We start from the raw sequence: 22,942 nt of genomic DNA, 5'->3' as shown, positions 1-22,942 counted from the left end.
CTAACTTTCAACTGGCTAATCACATGATGGCTCTGGCTAAACTGTCTTTCACAAAACTTCTCTGTCACATTGTCTAAAGGAGTATCTTCAAGGTTATTGGTTTCTAGAATATTGTCATCCATATCTTGCGAATCCTCTCCAAAACTCATATCCTCATCCGGAGTGTCAAAATCTATAGAACTGCTGTTAAGCTCTTTTGTACCTAAAGAAACTGTCAAGGAAGCTGAATCTTCAAAACTGTTCACTTCATTCTCCCGGATGTCATCATGGCCAAAACGATCCTGGGACTCATCTGTACATGCTTCCAAACATGAAAAATCTTCAACACCCTTCAGCAAGAACGGTCATCTACATATATAAACCAAACCTAACATCGGTGTATAAAAACTAATTCCAACATCGGATGTTCTGCTGGCACAAGGAAAAACAACACCGTATACTCTGCTGATCAAATCCATGATAGCATCCAAATAATCATGGCTACCATAAAGTTCTCTCCCGTCAACTAAATCCCAAATGCTGCTAAAACACTCTCGAGTCCATATCTGTGAACAAGGGGCAGCTGGTAACTCAAGCAAACTCCTTACCTGAGTAATGTGACCAACTGGCTCTACGAACCTGTCTGACCTTGTCCTTGTATCCTGGATGTGAATGCTAGATGAATGCGCAACATTATCAGCAACCACATATGACCCATCAAATGTAGAAAGCTGAGTGTCAGACGTGCCAGATGAAACTAAGCTTAGCTCCATGCCATGCTCATTCCCATGTCTCTCCCCGTCCTGTAAAGCCAAAGTTGCTCGAGTGTCCTCAAGCTCGCGAGAAACCTTGTCAATTTCCTCCTTCCTTCTCAAGGCATCTGAGTAGTCTCTGACAAGTCTAAGAAGATGGTCCCAATCTGATAGAAGATGTAGATAACTCAACTTCATTGTTTCCATTCCTTCACTAATTGCCTGTAAATCAAAGCAAGAAGATTTTGCTTGAACTCCCTTATGTCTTCCTTGTAACTGAATCATCTAGATGTGCTCTTCTAACATCTCTCGCATCCTGTCATGATGAGATAAAGAAGCCACAATACTATCTTTGCTTACCTTCAGCTGGCTGGACAAATCTTGTGAAGTATTACCAGTTTCATCCTTATGTGACGAAGCATCTAACTGAGCCTGGTATTCTCTATCAACAAAATCATAAATGCTCGATGTCTGCTCATTTCCACCAGGTATATCATCATCATGCACAATGACATCTTCATCATCATCTGAACTTACTTTACTGTAATCATTGACTGTCGGAACCAAACCACCTTTAGTATCTGAGACATCACCCTTGGGAAACCTGTATACAACTGTCTCAATTGAAGTATCAAGTTGACAGTTACTATCCATCAGCGTAATATCCTTCATCACTTCTTCCTGTGACCGAACTGAAACCTCTGACCGGTTGCACACTTGTTTCTCGAACTCCTCATTAAGGTTCCTAGTAACATCTCTCATTGTATCAGTCAACGCTTTGTGAGAAGATTTGCCAAAATGAAATCCAGTTGATTTATTCACCTTAGCTGGGACAGACAGCCTGTCAATCATACTGTGGTGCTTAACCAACAGTTCAGACATGTTATGTCTGATTTTTCTGAGCTCATCCTGAATGTCTGAATAGTCCTCCTTTCCACAATTCTGACTCTGAATACTGTGTCTATTACTTGTCCAAGATTGTGTCCTTGGAGACTTTGTGTTGTACCTGTACATCTTGGTTGAAGTCGAGTGCTGATTACTCATGTAAGTCGGTTCTCACCCCACAGGATGGCAAGAAAATCGCTCTGATACCACTGAAATAACCCCAACGGATTATTGACTCTTTAAGCACCAAAAATCTTAAAACTTCAAGGGTTCGATATTTTGGCAAACAGTTAGCCAACAACCTTCGATACCACAGTAATCATCCTGCTGACTCACTCTCTAGAATGGTATCGGATGAATGCTTTTGATTTTTAGAATATAATTACTTAAACAGATAACATGCAAATGAAACAAACTGAGATTGCCAAAATCAATCCATAAATTGCATTTATAGGTTCTACAATCATAACAATTATAGCTTGAAAACAAATACCTAACTAGGCACCTGTAATGTTCGTGGGCATTTCACAAGCTGGAAACTGGCGATGTAATTAAAAATGCCCACACTGCTCCTATTGACTTGCCCACACGGCTGGCAAAGAGAGGAATCACTGTTGGATCTTCAATTGGGAGTGAAGGGTTAATAAATTGTCTCTGGGCACACATTTGCAGCTTGTTCAAAAATTCCTCACCATTACCTAATAGCAGATCGCAACCAATATTCAGAATGTATTGCCGCTATCAAAACCCATGCAGCTCCAATAACAGTGAATGCATTTCTAGTAGAGTAAATGCAGGTCTTTAATATGGTATGTTAAATCATCCAATGTCTCCCAGTCCTGGTTCAAATTACAGACCAGCAAACGAATTGATGCCTTGTGAAACTCCTCAAAATGGTATCCAAATCAGTGAGTTGTCCTTAGTCCAAACTGGTTTGTTTGACCTTTCCTAGATGCTCCTTTAACTGTAATCTCCGCCTTCTGTAATGCTGATTCAGCCGGCTCTTCCGTCTGACTCCAAAGATGAAGCGCCTTCACATCCAATACAAACTGATGATTAAAACTGCCATGTGGATTGAGGGATATTCAACCTTGGTCCTGATTGAGATAATTATTTACTATTCGCCCCTTTCCAGTATAGATTGATGGAGCCCCTGATTTTGTGAAATACGAAATCTTCGAACAGTGCTTATTCTGTTATGATCTGCGTCCTCCCGATGGCAATGACGACAAGGACTCAAAGATGATTCGACCTGCGTCCATCTGAAATGGCAAGGATAAAGTGGTTGGAAAGGGAACAATATCATTCACCGGCTGGTAAAGACTAATTCCGCTGACTCATCACCGGGTCTGCTCGAATTCACTATGCGAAGGTATATTTCACCCGCCTGCCAGTCCTGCTATCTTGTGTGTTCTTAATATATTTTAAATAGCTTCTATATTTAAAATCAGCACCTAAATCAATTTGAATCGATCCCGTTTTCGACTTGTCTTCTAGGTGCCACAACCTTTGATGGAAATCGTCGATGATGATGGGAAATGTCTTTGCGTCCCTCCACCTGCTGTAATATTGAGGAATATATACCCTTCAATGCTGTTGCTAGAAAATGAGGGATTTTTGACCTCAATCCTGGTTATCAAAGAACAAGGGTAATTCTATCCTGTAGCTGTAGCTATGTAGTGATCTGGCCTTAGGCCACAGATTATCGTCCTGATGAAATGACTGAATGTCACCTCCAATCTGCAATAATTCAGATGATATTTCACATCCTCAAAATTGCGCACCAATTGAGAGTTTTCGTTCTCAATGGCCAGTTGTGACAATTGCAGAAACCCTAGGTTCTACAATGCACCTGTGACTGAATCACAATCTGAAAACAAAGAGAGATAAACAACTGCCTGATTCGAATGGAGCCCCGGGGTGCCTATTTATTCTTTTCTCTCCATCCTCTCCAGAGACTTCTAGAACATTTTTGATCTTATCCCTCAAGTGACTTTATTAAATATTTTTTATAATCCAAGTCACTTTATTAAATATAAAGTTATCTTTTAATATTTATTCATTTAATTAAAATAATTAATTAGTCATCCTTAAAATATTCATTATTTTGGACAACTAGATTAATTAAATTAATTAAATTGAACTGTCACCAAAAATTGGGGACATGACATTTAGTGGCACAAAACCCTTTGCTATTAACATTCCTTTTTGACTGTGCGTCCTTGGGTTTCTAAGTACAACAGGAAATGGATTCAACATGGTGAGATTTTTTGCTTCTTGGGCATTCCTTTTTCTTTTCAAGCTTCTCCTCTGGACCTTTGGAATGTAGTACTTGCTAAGATCGAGAAGAAGCTTCAATACTGGATTGCCAAGCTGCTCTCCTTGGCTGGTAAATTCCAAACTTGTTCCAAAGTTTTGGTAGCTACCCATGTTTACTATTCCTCTTGTTGGGCAGCTTCTAAAGCTTCTTACTTGAAGCCTAGAGGGGGATTGGATTTCAAACCCTTCTTTCTATGTATGAGCTTGTGCATATCGAGGGCACTTTTGTCATCAATAGCATCTAGAAAGCTTGGGTAGCTATCAAGCCTTGGCTTCATTGGGTTGGAGATGGTTTTAGGGATGACTTGTCCATGAATCAACAAAATATTTGGTGGTCCCCCCTTTTTGCTATTGAAGGGGTTTTTCTTAATAAAATCCATGGTGTTAGTGTTTTTCCATCAAAAGCATCTTAAAAGCCTGGGAAGCTATCAAGCCTTGGCTTCGCTAGATTGGAGATGGTTTTAGGGATGACTTGTCCGCGAATCAACAAAATATGTGGTGGTCTCCCCTTTTTGTTGTTGAAGGGGTTTCGCTTGCTAAAATCCATGGTGTTAGTGCTTTGCACTTTCATAAGTGTGGCATCAAAATGCCTAAGGACTTGTTTTCTAGGGTTACTATGAGCCTCAGATCTTGGGAGGAGATACTATGGCAATTCTGCCTATCCCGTCTAGATCGACATATGCTTGAGGTCTTGGTGTCCGCCATACCTTCACACATGCTTCATAAGATGTGCATTCAACTTGTTAAGCCATGGTGGAAAGACTGTAAATGGTATCCTTGCACTCCTCTTCTCAATTATAAGCCAAAGATGGGATACCAATGGTTATTGCCCCATTTGCCAATGGTTAACACTCTCAAATAGCGTTAGCACTTGCATTCTTCCCAAAGGACTTGGGGATTCTGCTTTAATAATATTTGGACCACCATTGCTGAGCCAAAGATAGCACACTTTTCTTGGTGTGTTATTTTCCAGGGCTTTCTCTTAGGTCCTCAATTCAAGCATCTGGGTGTTTCAGACCCCAAGTGTCCTTTTTGTGGACAACTAGAAACTTTTGTTCACATTTTTTTGGTTCTGTAGACCGGCTCAACAGTATTGGACCTAGATCCACGATTTTTTTAGACCTTTTAGGCCTGAACCTTTTCTTGGCATATGATTTTGCTAGGGGATTCACTTCAAATTTCTTTCAAGTACACCCAACTTTGACATGCTTTAGGATGGAGATCTTGTTCACTCTTTGGAAAGATAGAATCACAATTATTTTCTCTTACAACTCTCTTGATATTAATGTATCTATATATAGTAAGGCATTTATTTGTAACAATGTTATGATGCAAATTCAGGTGCAAGCTAACAAGGTTTTTCTTGAGGTAACCCACCTTTAGGAGCTGCTTAACCATTGGGGAAATTTCCTATGTATATTTGTTAGGTTGCCTCTAGACTCTACCTTAGTTGACCATTCTTTGTCGTGTGGCCAAAGCGCCTTCACTCGACGATCACACCCTCTGAAGTCCCAGGCACCCTGCCGCTCTCCTGGAGGAGGAAACAATAGTTGCTAACACCACTTTGTTTCTCCAATATGGTGTGGATCCAGATGGTCTCCCTCGCTCTTCCTACTCTTGTTGGTTGGACTCCTCCTACTGCTCATGCTCCCACTTGGTTACCTGCTTCCTCCTCCATATGGAAATTCCCTCACTTGGATTTGGCGATCTCACCTCCCAAGGCTAGGGGAGAGAAAGACAAAGAAAAAGAAGCCGATGACAAGTTGTTTGTTTCTGGCTCACCCCCACATCCCATGGATGGTTGGGGAGATAATGATAAATTTGACCCACCTCCCTCTATGGGTATTGACAACATCAATAATGATAATAAAATAATTGAAATGTTTTTTTGTATTGTCTTAATGTTAAAGGTATAAAACATGAACTACTATGGGATGAAAGTTGAACTCTTCTTTGATGAAGATAGTTTTCAAAGATCGTGGTTCCTTGGCACCATAATAGGACATGTCATTAACACACAAAAGTCTAGGTTTGTTATTCAATATGGAAATTTGACAACTGATGAGTGGACAAGAGAATCTCTTATAGAGGAGTTTTTTTTTTTAAATGTATTAGACCTACACCTCCAATAGTTTCTCTACCACAATACATTCCGTTGAATTTAGCAATTGACATCTTTGAGAATGATTGTTAGTGGTCAGGTGTTATTGGTGACAAACTTAATTCTCCACTTAGTTGATAATAATTTTTCAAAGTCTACTTTCCACATGGTGTATCATCTATAAATGTGATGACAAAGTATGAGGCACCACCTAATGATTTAATGTTTATTGGCTCAAATACGTTAAAATGTATCAATTCTAACAAATGTGCTTTCATGAGCATGACCACCTCTAATAAATGAAACTCTTTGATGCCTACCATAAATACAATCCTCACAAAGATCAAGGTTATAAGATTTCAAACCTGGCAGCAAATTCTTGTCCATGAGGATTTTTAGGCCCGTCTCACTCATATGACCCAAGCGCTTGTGCCACAAATCTGCTGAAATTTCTTCTTTTGCAGCAACAACAACATCTGATTTCTCTGTTAATGCACTCAATGTTTACAATGTTCCTATCTTGGATCCCCTAGCCACGAGCAATGCCCCTTTACTAATTTTCTAGCCACTTTTTCTAAAGCTTGTCAAATAGGCTTCATCATCCAATCCTCCCATATAGGTTAGACTCATATGTGATGCAGGAGCATCCAGAGGTATAAGGGCAATCCTGCGTCACCCAAAAAAATGTACTTAGACTTAGTTTCTATTTTATGTCTTTACATTTTTGGATACCCATTTGGCTCAAATAAAGGTTCCAACTCTCATAGTTCAACTATCAGTGCATTTGAAAATCCCGAAAAAATAGGAGCATGCAATTTGACCATCATTTTGGTGACCTAGAAGGTGTGACTTGGCTAGATGAATGTAATTGAGATTTAGAGCATTCCAGAAAAAGAATCAGGTCAAAAGGCCCCACGGTTTGAAAGTTATTACAGTTTTTTGGGTTTTGGAGACCTCCTAAGAATGCTTCAAAGTCAGGTTTGGGGCATTAAATGACCTCGAAAAGGGTCAAAAAATGGGGGAAGAGCAAAGCCTGTCCATAGGGCTATAGAGCGCTTCGAGAGCTTTCCGAAAATGTAAACGGTTCGTCAATCGGAGTTACGGTTCAAAAGTTATGCCTCCCGGAAGTTCGGCTACCGTTTCTAGATTCTTCTAGAACTGCACCGACTTCTAACGCAGCTTCCAGAACCTTCTATTTTGTCGGTGGATGCCTACTAGCACTTTCTAGAATGTACTCCTAGTCCTTAACCCTTCGGGGTCTATTTAAGGAGATTTCTGGCATTGTAAAAGGCAATTCGGATTGGAGCTTGAGAGGAGGTGCTAAAAGGAGAAATATTCTCCAGATTTATGCTATTGTAAGCCCGCAGGGCATGTTTTGAGTTTATTTTCTCTGCACTGTTTGTACCAGCTTATTTTCTCAGTTAATATAATTTCCCCTTTCTATTATGTCTATTCTGGTTGTTGGGTTGTGTCCCCATCAAGTGGTATCAGAGCGGGTTTTCCTGAGTGTGTAGACAGAGCGCCGACTGTGAGGCAGTTTGCACCAGGACTATGTGGTTGTGGGTTCGAGTTAGAAGATGCCTCCACGGAGAGAGCGTGGTGGAAGGGCCAGAGCTGTTGATCCTGAGGAGGTTAGAGCCCTCCAGAGACAGGTACAAGCATTGCAAGAGGAGCTTCGTAGAGGAGCAAATATTGCCGCAGATGATAATAGTGAGGATGACAATGAAGAGGAAGTAATGGAAGTTGATGGGGAAGTTCTGAATCCTGTAGAGGAAAGGATTTCTAGGGCCATTTCTAGGTTTGGGAAAAGACCTACAATTGAAGTGGGTATATTTTTGGGAAATTTGAAACCAGATGAGTTGATCGATTGGATCAATGAACTGGACGAATACTTTGAATATGAGGATATAAGGGACCCAGATAGGGTTAAGTTTGCAAAGGCCAAACTAAAAGGCCATGCCAAAATCTGGTGGCAAGAGATTCAACTGGAAAGACTTAGAAGAGGAAAGGAGAAGATCACAAGATGGGATCGCATGGTGGACAAATTGAAGAAGCAGTTCATTCCTGTGGACTACGAGCTTGATCTGTTTAAGAAGATGCATGGGTTAAAGCAAGCAGGAAGATCAGTCCAAGAATATACAGAGGAGTTTTACCGACTCTTGATTAGAGCGGGGCATGCAGAAGCAAATAAGGAGAAGGTTGCTCTTTATATCAGTGGGTTACGACCTAGCATCCAGGAAGAACTAAGCAGAAGCAAATAAGGAGAAGGTTGCTCGTTATATCAGTGGGTTACGACCTAGCATCCAGGAAGAACTAAGTCTGGTAAGAATGACCAGCGTTGAAGAAGCATACCCGTTTGCCCTACGAGTTGAAGAGAAGCTGAGTAAAAGGTTTGAAGGAAGACAAAGAGGGCGCGGTCAAGGAGGAAGGGGAAGCAGTAGATCATCTGGAGGCCGCAATGAAACTCAAAAGAAAAATGAAGATGAGGGTACTAGCAGGAACCAGAGGAATGAGGGTTTCAACCGTTCCTGTGATCAAGACTTTGGAAATCAAAGAGGAAGAGGTAGAGGACGTGGGCAAGGAAGAGGAGGCTTCCGTGGTACCTGTTTCCATTGCAATGAAGAAGGTCATTGTGCCTTTGAATGCCCTCAACGACAAGGAAGGACAGATAGGAGAGCTGAGGGCCAAGCTAGGGTTGCTCATGTGGATGAGGATGCACAATCATCACATTCAAAGGATGCAGAAAGAGGAGAGACCTTGGTAAATGAAAGAGTCCTACTAAGTGGTGAAAATGAACTAGGACAACGGAGGAGCTTGTTCCGTACCAGATGCAAGTGTGAGGATAAATGTTGTGATGTGATCATTGATGGTGGTAGCACTGATAACTTGGTATCCGAAGAGATGGTCTCTAAGCTGAAGCTCAAGAGGGAGAAACATCCCCAGCCCTATCGGATTTCTTGGGTAAAAGATGATCATAAGGTCCTGGTAAGTGAACAATGTTTAGTAAAATTCAAAATTGGGAGTTACCATGATGAAGTTCTTTGTGATGTTATTTCGATGGATGTTTGCCATCTATTGTTGGGTAGACCATGGCAGTTTGATAGACATGCAATACATGATGGACATGCAAACACATACTCTCTGACAAAGGATGGAGTTCACCAGAAATTGAAGCCCATGAAAAAGGAAGGTGAAAAGGTATGTAGCAGTGCTAGGATTTGTCTTGTTGATGGAAGGAAGTTTTTAGATGGCATGAAACATCAGCGCATGTGCTATGCTTTGATTCCTAGAAAAGATAAAGAAGGTAGTAGTGAAATACCATTTGAAGTTTCAGATTTACTAGGAGAATTTGGAGATATTATCTCTGATAATGTTCCAGATGGATTGCCACCAGTAAGGCAAATCAGTCATCAGATAGATCTGATTCCAGGAGCTAGTTTGCCTAACAAGGCTGCTCACAGGATGACTCCTACTGAAACAGAGGAGCTAAATAGACAGGTTCAGGAGCTGTTGAGGAAGGGCTTGATTCGAGAGAGCCTGAGTCCATGTGCAGTACCTGCAGTACTTGCACCAAAGAAGGATGGAGAGTGGAGGATGTGTACAGATTCTCGAGCTATAAATAGGATAACCATCAAGTACCGATTTCCTTTGCCAAGGATGGATGATCTTATGGACTGCTTGAGTGGAGCTGAGTACTTCACAAAGATAGATTTGAAGAGTGGCTATCATCAGATACGGATTCGAGAAGGAGATGAGTGGAAAACAGCCTTCAAGACCAAGGAGGGTCTTTATGAGTGGTTAGTCATGCCCTTTGGATTGACAAACGCCCCAAGCACCTTCATGCGGCTCATGAATGAGGTACTTAAGAAGTTCTTGGGAAAATTTGTTATTGTCTATTTGGATGATATTTTAATTTTTAGCAAGACTTTGGAAGACCATTTACTGCATATTCGTAGTGTCCTTGAAAGGCTAAGGGAAGAAAAATTGTTAATTAATCTAAAGAAGTGTGTCTTTGCAAAAAGGGAGTTAGTCTATTTGGGATTTGTTATATCACCTGAAGGTCTCAAAATGGATCCAAAGAAGGTAAAAGCCATCTTGGAATGGCCTACTCCAAGGTCTGCTACTGAGGTAAGATCATTTCATGGTCTGGTTAGTTTTTACAGAAAGTTTATTAAGAATTTCAGTGGCATATGTGCACCTCTAACTGATACAATAAGAGGGGATAGAAAAGAGTTCAAATGGACTGCAGCAGCCACGAGAAGTTTTGAATTGCTAAAGAAGAAGGTGACTGAACAACCTATGTTGGCACTTCCAGATTTTAGAAAAGTATTCCAGGTGGATTGTGATGCTAGTGGTAGCACTATTGGGGCTGTATTAAGCCAAGAAGGTAAGCCTATTGCATATTTTAGTGAAAAATTGAATGATGCAAAGAAGAAGTATTCTGTTTATGATCAAGAGTTCTATGCGATAGTTCAGGCCTTAAAGAAATGGAGGCATTATTTGTTGCCAAAGGAATTTGTTTTGTATACTGATCATCAGGCATTACAGTACCTAAATAGCCAAGGTAAATTGAATCAGAGGCATATGAAGTGGGTAGAATTCTTGCAGAGTTATACATTTGTGTTGAAGCATAGAAGTGGAAAATCTAATAGGGTTGCAGATGCATTAAGTAGGAGACAACTGTTGCTTACAACAATGCAGGTTGAAGTAGTTGGGTTTGATGAACTCAAGAATTTGTACCCCGAGGATCCTGATTTTGCTGAAGCATGGAAAGCTTGTAAAGAACCTGTTGCTGTAGATAGAACCAAGTGGTTAGACTATTTGATTCAGGATGGCATGTTGTTCAAAGGTAGTCAATTGTGCATTCCAAGGAGTTCCATGAGGGAAAATCTGATTAAGGAGAAACACAGTGGAGGGATGGCAGGACATTTTGGTCGGGATAAGACCATTGCCATTCTTAGAGAACATTATTTTTGGCCTCAAATTACACAGGATGTGAAGAAGTTTGTACAGAGTTGCCAGGTTTGTCAAGTTGCCAAGGGGTTTAGTCACAATACTGGCCTATATTAGCCATTGCCTGTTCCATCAAGGCCCTGGGAGGACATAAGTATGGATTTTGTTCTTGGATTGCCAAGGACACAAAGGGGTAATGACTCAGTATTCGTGGTGGTTGATAGGTTCTCCAAAATGGCACATTTCATTCCATGCCACAAAACTCATGATGCTGTCCATATTGCAGACTTGTTTTTCAAAGAGGTGGTAAGACTACATGGTCTTCCAAGGAGTATAGTTTCTGACCGAGATACTAAATTTGTGGGGTATTTCTAGAGGACATTGTGGAAGAAGTTGAGAATAGACTTGAAATTCAGTTCCACGCATCACCCACAGACTGATGGCCAAACAGAAGTGGTAAATAGAAGTCTGGGCAATTTGCTGAGATGTTTAGTTGGAGATAAGCCCAAGGGATGGGATTTGATTCTACCACAGGCAGAGTTTTCTTATAATAACTCTGTAAATAGGAGTACTGGAAAATCACCATTTCAAATTGTATATGGAAATAGCCCAAGGACTGCAACAGAATTGAGGAAGATAGAACAAGGGGAGAGAACAAGTGCTGAAGCTGAGGAATTTGCTAAACACATCAAGCGTCTACATGAGGAGGTTCAAGCACACATTATCAAGATGAATCAAGAGTATAAAGCTAGGGCTGATGCAAGGAGGAGACATAAGGAATTCCAAGTAGGGGATCTTGTCATGGTGCATTTACGAAAAGAAAGATTTCCAGTTGGTACTTACAACAAGCTGAAAATGAAGAAATTTGGCCCCTGCAAAATTTTGAAGAAACATAACTCAGGAAATGCATATGAGGTGGAGCTGCCAGATGGTATTCACATTTCTCCCATTTTCAACATTGCAGATTTAACGGAGTATCATGATGATGGTGCAGATGAGGAGTTGGTTTTAGAGCCGTGTCCAATTCCTGCTTCTAAGAAGGAGGAGATAGAAGACATTCTAGATCATCGTGTGGGTAGGAGTACCAGAAACAGGCAGTATGAAGAGTATTTGGTCAAATGGAAAGGACGACCGATCGAAGACTCAACTTGGATTTTAGTAGCTGAGGTTTCCCATTTGGGATTTCCTCTACCATCCATAAAGTGACAGGGTCACTTTTCAATCTACCCTGGGTGTCTGATGCAGGAGCATCCAGAGGTATAAGGGCAATCCTGCGTCACCCAAAAAAATGTACTTAGACTTAGTTTCTGTTTTATGTCTTTACATTTTTGGATACCCATTTGGCTCAAATAACGGTTCCAACTCTCATAGTTCAACTATCAGTGCATTTGAAAATCTCGAAAAAATAGGAGCATGCAATTTGACCATCATTTTGGTGACCTAGAAGGTGTGACTTGGCTAGATGAATGTAATTGAGATTTAGAGCATTCGATAAAAAGAATCAGGTCAAAAGGCCCCACGGTTTGAAAGTTATTGCAGTTTTTCGGGTTTTGGAGACCTCCTAAGAATGCTTCAAAGTCAGGTTTGGGGCATTAAATGACCTCGAAAAGGGTCGAAAAATGGGGGACGAGCTTAGCTGGTCCATAGGGCTATAGAGCGCTTCGAGAGCTTTCCGAAAATGTAAATGGTTCGTCAATCGGAGTTACGGTTCAAAAGTTATGCCTCTCGGAAGTTCGGCTACCGTTTCTGGATTCTTCTAGAATTGCACCGACTTCTAACGCAGCTTTCAGAACCTTCTATTTTGTCGGTGGATGCCTACTAGCACTTTCTAGAATGTACTCCTAGTCCTTAACCCTCCGAGGTCTATTTAAGGAGATTTCTAGCATTGTAAAAGGCAGTTCGGATTGGAGCTTGAGAGGAGGTGCTAAAAGGAGAAATATTCTCCAGATTTATGCTATTGTAAGCCCGCAGGGCATGTTTTGAGTTTATTTTCTCTGCACTGTTTGTACCAGCTTATTTTCTCAGTTAATATAATTTCCCCTTTCTATTGTGTCTATTCTGGTTGTTGGGTTGTGTCCCCATCAATATGCATCTCTCGAACATGCCTAACTTGTCTCGACAAAATATTTTGTCCATCCTTTTTCTTGATTTGGACATCTCTCACTCCAACAATATTACAAAAATGATTGTATCCCAAATGCACTCTACCATAATTACTAGAATTAAACACAATGAAGTTATCTTTATTTGGAGTTACATGATGAGATGCCCCTCTATCAAGAATCTAATCAACACTATAGCCGAAAGTATACAAACATACATTTGCTTCCTCTAATGTGTTTCGCACGACATATGCTCGTATCTTGGTTGAGTTCGACATCTCCAAGGGTCTCCCTACTTTGATTTGTTTGGACTCACCGATCGGATCTTGGATCTAGCTTATTGATTATGAGGGAATCCCCTTCCATTGTAGGAAATGCCATAAGACAAGTCACCTTGCTGCTTGTTGCTCCTCTGAAAAATCTAGACCAAAGAAGTATCCTTCCTAGTGGAAGAATGTTTTGAATGATCATTACATGGCTCATAAGGCCCCCACTGTTGGGGATGGTGACTCTTCACAGGACACTTTGGTGGCTGGCTCGATTGCTATCCTGGTTGGCTCTCCTGCTGCCCTTCGTTGGTGACCTCCTCTATTCTACCTTTGTCAGAGCCTAGCTCTGGTGTTGTTTCCCATCCTGTTGCTTCATCTCTGGTTGATGCTACCCCGCCTTCTGTTGTTGCTGCTCCTGCTTCTGTTGTGATTAGTTCCCACTGTGGTGGTGCTAATCGTGGTGAGGTTGGTTGTGGTGATGAGGTTTTTGCGTGGCAGAAGGTTGCTGGTTTTGTGGAGGATGGATGGACCACAATAAAGGGTAAAATAGTCAAGCCATCCACTCCTTTTGATATGGAATTGTGTTCTCAGAAATCGGGGTCAAAAGGCAAAGGTTGATTCCCTTTTTGTGGCCGTTTTGTTTATGTTCTTCTTGGCTCTTTTGGCTTGCTATTTTTTGTTGTTTGTCATGGTATGTTTTACCATGGGGTATCAGGTACCCGTGTTCATCCTATTTGTGTGGTTGGAAAATATTGTTTATCTGCAATGCCACCCTGGTCACATGTTCTTGTTTGCTGACATTTTTCTCCTTTGACCTGTTGTATTGTTGGTTTGGGCTTCATTGAAAAATATTTGTTTTGTACAGGGTTTCAGGGCCCTTCAAAACTTGTTTTCCTTGATAAAAAACATGCATCTTCCATTGAAACAAATAAATAAAACATCATTATTTGGAACAACAGTTGTGGTCTCACCTTCATTTGTGCTAGTTGATGTTTGCATTGGCTAACTTTTTATCCTTTTGTTCTCTCTTCAAAACTTGACATTCCTTTTTCATGTGGCATGGCTTTCCACAATGGTAACAAACCATCTTGCCCCTTCTTTATTTTGATCTACCTCTTGATCTTGAATGCCATTGATGGCTTCTTTCAATTTTCCTACCACGGTTAGTTGTAGTCAATGCTTCTCCTCCTTGACTTTCTGTGATAGATTTTCTTTACAACTTCTCATTCATTAGGCTACTACAAACATCATCAAACTTCAAGGTTTCTACTACTGTAGAAGTGCTGATGGTAACAATTAAATTCTCCTAGTTGTCTTGTATGGAGCACATTAGTAGGATGACTCTAATCTCATCATCCAAGAAAATTTTAATATAGACAAATTGGCTGGTGATTATGTTGAACTCATTTAAATGTTTTTCTACTGAAGTACCCTCCATCTTGAGATTGCATAATTTCTTCATCAAGAAAACCTTATTTGAAGCTATGTTCTTCTCATACAAATTACATAACTTTTCCTACAATTCTTTTGTTGTCTTCTCTCTAGAAACATCAAAATACACATTCTTGACCATGTATTGACGATTGGTGCTATAGCCTTTCTATCTAGCTTCTTCCAATCTTCATTTGTCATTGTTGGGGGTTTCTTTGATACTCCTTCAATTGACATATACTAATCCTTCAAAATCAATATTTCATCCATTTGGGATTTCCATACAACAAAGTTAGCCCCATTTAACTTCTCCATATCACCGACCTTTGCTAAATCCATTACACTCAAACAAAACCCTTTAGCAAACTCTTCACAAGTTTCTAGGTACCTATAATTTAACTACTCTCTAGTAGCACTTCACTCTTCCTTACTATGCTTCTAGAGGTTGAACACAGCTAGTTAACCCTTTGTCTCTGCAAGATGCGAACACGACTAGTTCTCTTATTGTCTCTGTAGGATATGAACACAACTTGTTCAACTAAGACTTTTGTTCTCAGTCATATCCTTCCTTTTGCTCTCCTCACTTTGCTTGCACCAAATTTCACTTTGCTTGCAACAAATTTCTTACAACTACAAACCCTTGGCTTTTCCAAATCTCTAAACCTTTAGCTCTAGTACCAGTTGTTAAGAAATAATGACAAAGAAGAGAGACAAAGGAAAAAAAGGAGAGAGCATATATAAATAACATTCAGCAATAAGGAATAGAAACATACAATAGTCACAACAAGCTCACAATTGAAGCTAGTTATCTTTTATTATGCAATCACCAAAAATATTCTACAGCTTCAATACATTAGATTCTCATCATTTACAAATGATACATAGAATGTATAAAATACCAAGCTAATGAAATAGGGCACCAAAAAACCAATTTGAAGGACCAAATTGGGCACCAAAATTTGGAAGCTTCACTAGTCAAACATTGCATTTAATGTTTCAACTACTAACAGAAAACTCTTGTGTGTGGGGTTAACACAACATGTTGCTATTTCACAAGGGATGTTAACATGTAGCTTGCAAAATATCAAAAGACATAACACGTGGGTTAGCCGACTCCATCTGCTTCACACATATAACATGAATGTTACTAAATGGATGAATCTATTTGTTTTTAAAAATATATAACATCTTCCACCCACAAATTGTCCACAATCTAATAATTTTGTCGATACTTTTTAGCTTGACATATGAATCATGTATTATAATTTTGGAAAAATAAATTTCAAAATTTCAAAATTTACTAATTCATTATGTTGGTTTTTATTTTGACATGAATTTAGACACAAAATAGAAATAAAAATAGTTAATTATTGAAATTTGGGGTTTCTACATAAAAAGTTTTGAGATATTACCAAGTAAAAGAGCATAGCTACTATTACTTGTGTTGGTTTGAAGCCTATGTGAGTGATAGGTTGTTAACTATGACATTGATGAGTTGTTTCTAACTTGTTTCTAGCACAATATATAGCTCAATCGATGTGTGTTTTTGACAATTGCGATAATATATGACTGATCACACCTAGATGTGATTTTCTTCTTTCCTAATGTGTGTTGACTCTAAATTAGTATAAAAATATCTACCTTGGGAAGTCATTTGTGTTCAAATTATATATTCTTGAACAAAGTGAAGTTTTGGAGTTCAAAGTTTTATTAGAGTTCGTTACAAACAATTGCCCGTTTCATGATTTAATGCACAATGAATAAAATTACCCCCAAAGTTGTAAGTTTGAAATAAAATGCTATTGACAACAATGATTCTTGTTGGCTACTATAATTCATTCATTCATTTTATCACAATCATAATATTCAAAAGGTAGTCAAGTCTCTAATATGCTCTATTTTGGTATTTTTCAATGTCCCACATACTACGAGATTCGTGGGAGATTCTATTGCTTATTTAGGGAGTACATATCCCTTGCAGCGTTTTTCAGCTACATGGAATAGAGATGCCTTGCATTGTATCTTAGAGAGACTATGCAGCTCCATGACCACACCTTACAACTCTTATTCCCATATAGAGTGACCCTGGTTCAACTTATCACTGCTTTCTTCTCTCCCTCATCTCCTGCACGTGGGACAAAGTGACCTTCTAGTGCTACCATCGCCAACCACTCTAGATCTGTAAGACCTCGTAGTTGTTATACTCGTTAGCAACACCCTCCCATCTTTTCTCGATGGTGGTTTAGGGCACCTACTCGCCCTAGTTTGTATCCTTCGATGCTCGACTTCTTTTTACCAAGGACCCTTAGTCCTTGCCTTATTCTTGTGCTCCTTGCTTCTTCTTGCATCTCTTATTTTTCCTATTTGCTTTCTTTCATTGGCACCGTTTGGTGGTCTTGCTGCTAGCAGTCTTATCTCTTGTACACTTTATAGTCCCATAAACCCTAATGGTCTCTTGTTGGAAATTAATAAATTTATCTTATCTTACCATATCTTATACAAATTAGAGAGTAAATAAAGGTACCCAACATCATTTTTTAATAACCCATATGACATTTTAGGGCAGATAAGGCATTGTTTGAAGAGAATGATGATGAAGCATGGTGGTGATTTCTTATATTTCAAATTAGAAATATTATTGTATTAACTTTCACAATTTAAATAACTATTATAAGCATTGACTATTTAGGCGACCCTATTTATTTGACTTTCTTTTAAGTTGACATTTTTAACATTTGCCATTATTGTTCAGTTTTACGTTTCACGTTTTAAACCCCTTCCAACTATTTCATTGTATATTATGAAAAAAACCAAAGAGGGGGTAATAACTACATGCTCAGATAGACACAATGTAGCATTAAATAAGGAGCTATATAATTTAAAATATGGTACATCATTTAATGGACAATTTCAAATTCATGTCTTCAAATGACTGAATCATGAGATTAGACAAAATGATTAAGAATCCCTATGACACAACAGAGTTCCTAGATATTGATGGAGGGTCATGGAAATATGTTTGGAATGCTCACTATGCTAACAATGAATGAGATTTTGAAAAACTTAAGGTTTATGTTGTGTCACATTTGCACAATGATCTTGGATAGCTACTAACCATCAATGAGTACTATCTTGCAAAGGCATGACATGTTTTGGAGACCATTATTCATGTGCTTACTATGGCTTGATCCTCTGCCTAAAAATGAGAACAATTATCTTTGCACAAGTTTTATTAATTTAGAAGTTCCAAATTAATCGTTCTAGAAAAAATGAGGGAACATTAGAAAATAGTTAGGAATCTAATATATCTATATAATATAATTGTTTTATTTTTATTAATGTTAGATTTCTAAACATTTTGTTTGGAGATGAAGAGAAGGAGATACATAAAGAGAGAGGAGAGATAGTAGCATAGTGATGGGGAGAGAGAAATTAAAGGATATGGGCAAAAAAAGAGGGACATGGGAAGGGAGAAGAGGGGTGAGAGATAAGGAGGGAGGGAAAGAGGGGTGTGAGGGAGAGAGGGAGAGATGATAAAATAAATAGGAAAAGGTGCAAAGGGAAGAGTGAAAGAGAGTGCCAAAGTAAAAAAGATAGAGAGAGGCATGGAGATTGAGATTGAGGAGAAGGGTTTTTTTGGAAGGGGAAAATGAAGATATCGAGAAAAATATGAAGTGAGAGGATGGGAAAAAATTAATAGAAAAATAGAGATAAAGAAATTTAAAGAGAATGAGAAGGAAATGTAGATAAAAGAACAAGTAATTAGTACACCTTCCATAACTACCCATTGCATACGGAAGTGCCATTAGTATATAATGTTGATTAAATGAAAAACAATCACCTAAGATGGTACAGCCTGAGTTGGCCTAGTGGTGGAGAATTTGTATTCTTGAAAGAGAGGTCACAAGTTCAAATCCCACTGGGGGGTAGGGTATGTATGCCTCGTTTGTAGTGCCAAGCACCTTTCGAAAAAGAGTACGAGGTAGTCCCATACCACTATCACCATATGTAAACCCAAAAACTATGGCTAATGGATTATAAAACCATCTTTCCTTTTCCTTTTATTGCTAAACAAGAGTTTACCGTTTTCTAAATTCTTCTTCGTCCTGCTCGCAGCACTGCAACCAAACGCCGTAGACAATGAGACGGCATGCAAATCACTCTCGTCCTCTTTCCACCACACTCCACAAATTTAAAAATGGCCTTGAAACAAGCTTTTCACTGCCATTGTGGTAGAGGCAGATGGAATAACAATGTGCATTTCCAGCGCTTCAATTATAAGCATACAATTCCAATTACATCCATGGACAATTTCAATCTCAATATTACAGCATTATGCAGAGATGGTCGGTTGAAAGAGGCCCTGCACTTTCTCCTTACTACACACAATCCCCCTCCAAACTTTTCTGCGTATCTTCAACTTTTGCGGGCTTGCATTTCAGAGAAATCGCTCGCAGAGGGCAAAAAAATCCATTGCCTCATCAGTGAGAGAAAATTTAAGTTTCCAACTCACAAAATATTGCAAGACACTCTTATACGGATGTATGACAAGTGTGGAAGTCTAGTTGATGCGCGCCATGTGTTTGACGAAATTACTGAGCGAGACACATTCTCATGGAATGTGATCATTGCAGCTTACACAAGAAATGGGAATCCCCGAGAGGCACTCATACTGTTTCAGCAAATGCAACCAATGGATTTCCAACCTGATCGGTTCACTTTTGGCAGCATACTCCCAGCCTGTGGAAAAATAAGAAATTTAGAACTCGGCATAAGCATTCATCAAAGCATAATTGAAAGTGGGGTTTTACCAGATGTTGTAGTAACAAGTGCCTTGGCAGACATGTATATAAAATGTGGTTGCATAGACAGGGCATTTGAATTGTTTGATAAAATTTCTGAAAGAGACGTGGTATCATGGACTACAATGATTGCAGGATATGAACAAAATGGATTTGTTGGAAAGGCCTTGGCAACTTTCAAGAGAATGCAATCAGCGGGTGTGAAATCAGACTCCGCGACTTTTGCATGCGTCCTCTCGGCCTGTGCCAAAATGGGAGCTTTAGAACAGGGCGTGGATATCCATCACAGCTTAATCGAAAGCGGATTTGTGTCAGATGTCGTAGTTGCAAGTGCACTGTTAAGCATGTATGCAAAATGTGGAAGCATAGAAAAGGCACATAAATTGTTTGAAAAAATTCCTCGAAGAGATATGGTCTCATGGAATGCGATGATTGCAGGGTATGCACAAAATGGTGTCCTTGATGAGGCTTTAAGACTTTTCGAAGAAATGCCTCGAAGAAATGTCATCTCATGGACTGCCGTAATTGTAGCTTATCTGCAAAATGAGTTTTTTGAAGAAGCTATAGAAATATATAAACAGATGCAATCAGCAGGTGTGAAGCCAGACTCGACAACATTGGCTAGCATTCTCCCCGCATGTGCCAAATTGGAAGCTTTAGAACAGGGAATGAACATCCATCAAAACATAATCAAAAGTGGATTTCTGTTAGATGATGTAGTTGGAAGTTCCCTTGTAGACATGTATGTAAAATGCGGAAGCATGCACAAGGCGCACATGCTGTTTGAAATGATGCCCAAAAGAGAAGTAGTTTCATGGACTTCAATGATTGCAGGATATGCACAAAATGAATTTCTCGAAAAGGCTTTGGAAATTTTTAAGCAAATGCAATTGGCAGGCGTAGTGCCAAACTCCACAACCTTTTCCACCATCCTCCCGGCTTGTGCCAAAATGGGAACTTTGGAACAGGGCATGAACATCCACCAAAGGATGGTCGAAAGTGGATTCTGGTCCGATGTTGTAGCAGCAAGTGCTCTGGTAGACATGTATGCAAAATGTGGATGCATACGCAAAGCACGCAAACTGTTTAATAAAATGCCTAAAAAAAATTCGATCTCATGGAATGCTATGATTGCTGGTTATGCACTAAATGGTTTCTGCAATGATGCTATTGAACAATTTGAACTAATGAAGCAGTCTGGAGCATTGCCCGACCATGTGAGCTTTACTTGCATTTTATTAGCATGCAGCCATGCAGGTTTAGTGTATGAGGGCTGTAAATACTTCAATGGCATCGAGGCCTCTCACAGCATTATGCCTACAGTCGATCATTATGTGTGCATGATTGACCTTTTTGGCCGTGCTGGCTATCTTGAGGAAGCTCTAAACTTCATCATCAAAATTCCAATCAAGCCTGTGATGGTTGTATGGTTGTGTTTGCTTTCTGCCTGTAGAGAACATAAGAATACAGGGTTAGGATTATTTGTAGTAAATCTTCTTTTTGAGTTGGATAGCACAAATGCTTCGACTTATGTTCTTCTCTCAAACATCTATGCAGAAGTTGGCAGGTGGGATGAGGCTCAGATGGTAAGGAGATTGATGAAAGATAGAGGAATTAAAAAGATACCTGGATGTAGTTGGATTGAAAACCATAAAATGCTACATGGTTTTTGTGCGGACAGATCACACCCGCAAACATATGAGAACTATGGGAGGCAGGATAAATAGTTCAAGAGACGAAGCAGCTGGGTATATTTCAGATTCAAGACATGCATTCAATGATGTGGAGGATGAGGAAAATGAATCGTTCGTCTGCCACTACAGTGAGAAATTGGCATTTGCATTTGGATTTTTAATCGTTCCTCCTGAAACAAGTATTAAAACCTACAGGTATGTGATTACTCTCATATTGCAATCAAGTGAAAACAATATGTAAGCATATGCTATCGCTATAATAGATTGGGTGAAGCCTAAGCAGCATCGACAATCAGGTGATCGGATTTGACTTCCCATCTCTAAAAAATGATTTTTGGATATCTCCACCATGCTGTTTGCTCCGTAAATTAAGCATAGAGACTGCAATATGCATCATTGGGGGTGCGTATATTTACTGATTGCGTACTTATCCAAATCCTGTTTTATGATACCATGAAGGTGGCATAGCATTCAAATGCTTTCAAGAAACTTGAACAGGACAAATTAAAAAAGTGGAGGAGTGCTTGGTGACAAATGGGAAAAACGAAGCCCTGATATATTATGCCATGGAGGTGTCTTTAACTGTTTTTAAGAAACCTCTGCATGTCAAATGAAAACTTGGAGGAGGTGATGGAGAGTGGCATAAACGAAGCCCTGATTTACGATACTAAATAAGCAAGCAATGTGATGGAGTCATGACATTGTAACTGCACTCAGAGACCTATACATGTTGAATGCAAAAATGGAATAGGTGGCGATGAACTGATAAAAGCAAGCCCAGCCCATAATAGCATGGAGGTGTGACGACATTAAACTATTTTCAGGAGATTTGGACATGTATAATGAAAAATTGGAGGTGTTTTCTCCTACGCTTGTTAATGGTAGAAATATTTTGTTGGTGAGTGGTCATCAAGGTTCAAACATTCCTTGGAACTTGTAAGCTTTGTATTATTGCTGGTGTGTTTAGCATGAGGATGAGGATTAATAATGACCTTTGCAAATGGTTTATGAAAAGATATTCTTAGAAGTGGTCTCTTTGATATTTGACCTTATTCAAATGAAAAATTGGAGAAAAGGGTGGAATCACGGAAAATATGGAGAGGAACACTCGAAGGACAAGGGAGGGGAGGGCTTACAATCAATTGATAAGCTTTGAGACAATGGATAGAAAGGTAGAAACAGGAAAATATGGAGAGGGATACTTAGAGGAGAAGGGAGGGGAGGACTTACAATCAATTGGCAAGCTTGGAGACAATGGAAAGCATCTCTTATTTTTTAAGACAATTCTTTTTATTTTTATGGTTTTTTTTGTCTAACTAAATTATGAATTTTCATGTGCATTTTTTCTTATTTTAGAGGTGGGGCTTTCTAGCGTTGCTTCACATTATTATACTTTTAGGAAGGCTAACATATTTGATCTTTCAATTATATTTTATATTTAAATTTGTCTCTATTTTGTATAAAAATAAATTATTAAATATATGTTTTATAAGTAAAAAAATGTCAAAATGACATATAAGTGATAATCTTATTATATAATTCTGTGCGATTTGGTGCATGTATTGATTTTAGATTTGATAACTTTAAAAATTGTATTTTAGCCTTTTGAAAATAATAATTTAAAGTTTGTTACTTGAAATTATTAGAAATTTAGT

General features: G+C 39.2%; 1 pseudogene across 1 annotated transcript; it reads left to right on the top strand.

The window, feature by feature from the left end:
- Positions 1-18,679: 18,679 nt before the first annotated feature.
- On the top strand, positions 18,680-22,712 carry LOC149539418 (pentatricopeptide repeat-containing protein At5g27110 pseudogene; annotated as a pseudogene). Its single transcript, XR_016355906.1, has one exon. The product of XR_016355906.1 is annotated as a pentatricopeptide repeat-containing protein At5g27110 pseudogene (transcript).
- Positions 22,713-22,942: the final 230 nt, after the last annotated feature.

The sequence above is a fragment of the Cupressus sempervirens genome, chromosome 9 (assembly GCF_028749045.1).
Source record: "Cupressus sempervirens isolate cs-2001-9-10 chromosome 9, ASM2874904v1, whole genome shotgun sequence".
Lineage (NCBI taxonomy): Eukaryota > Viridiplantae > Streptophyta > Pinopsida > Cupressales > Cupressaceae > Cupressus > Cupressus sempervirens.
This window is presented reverse-complemented; position numbering and strand designations above follow the sequence as displayed.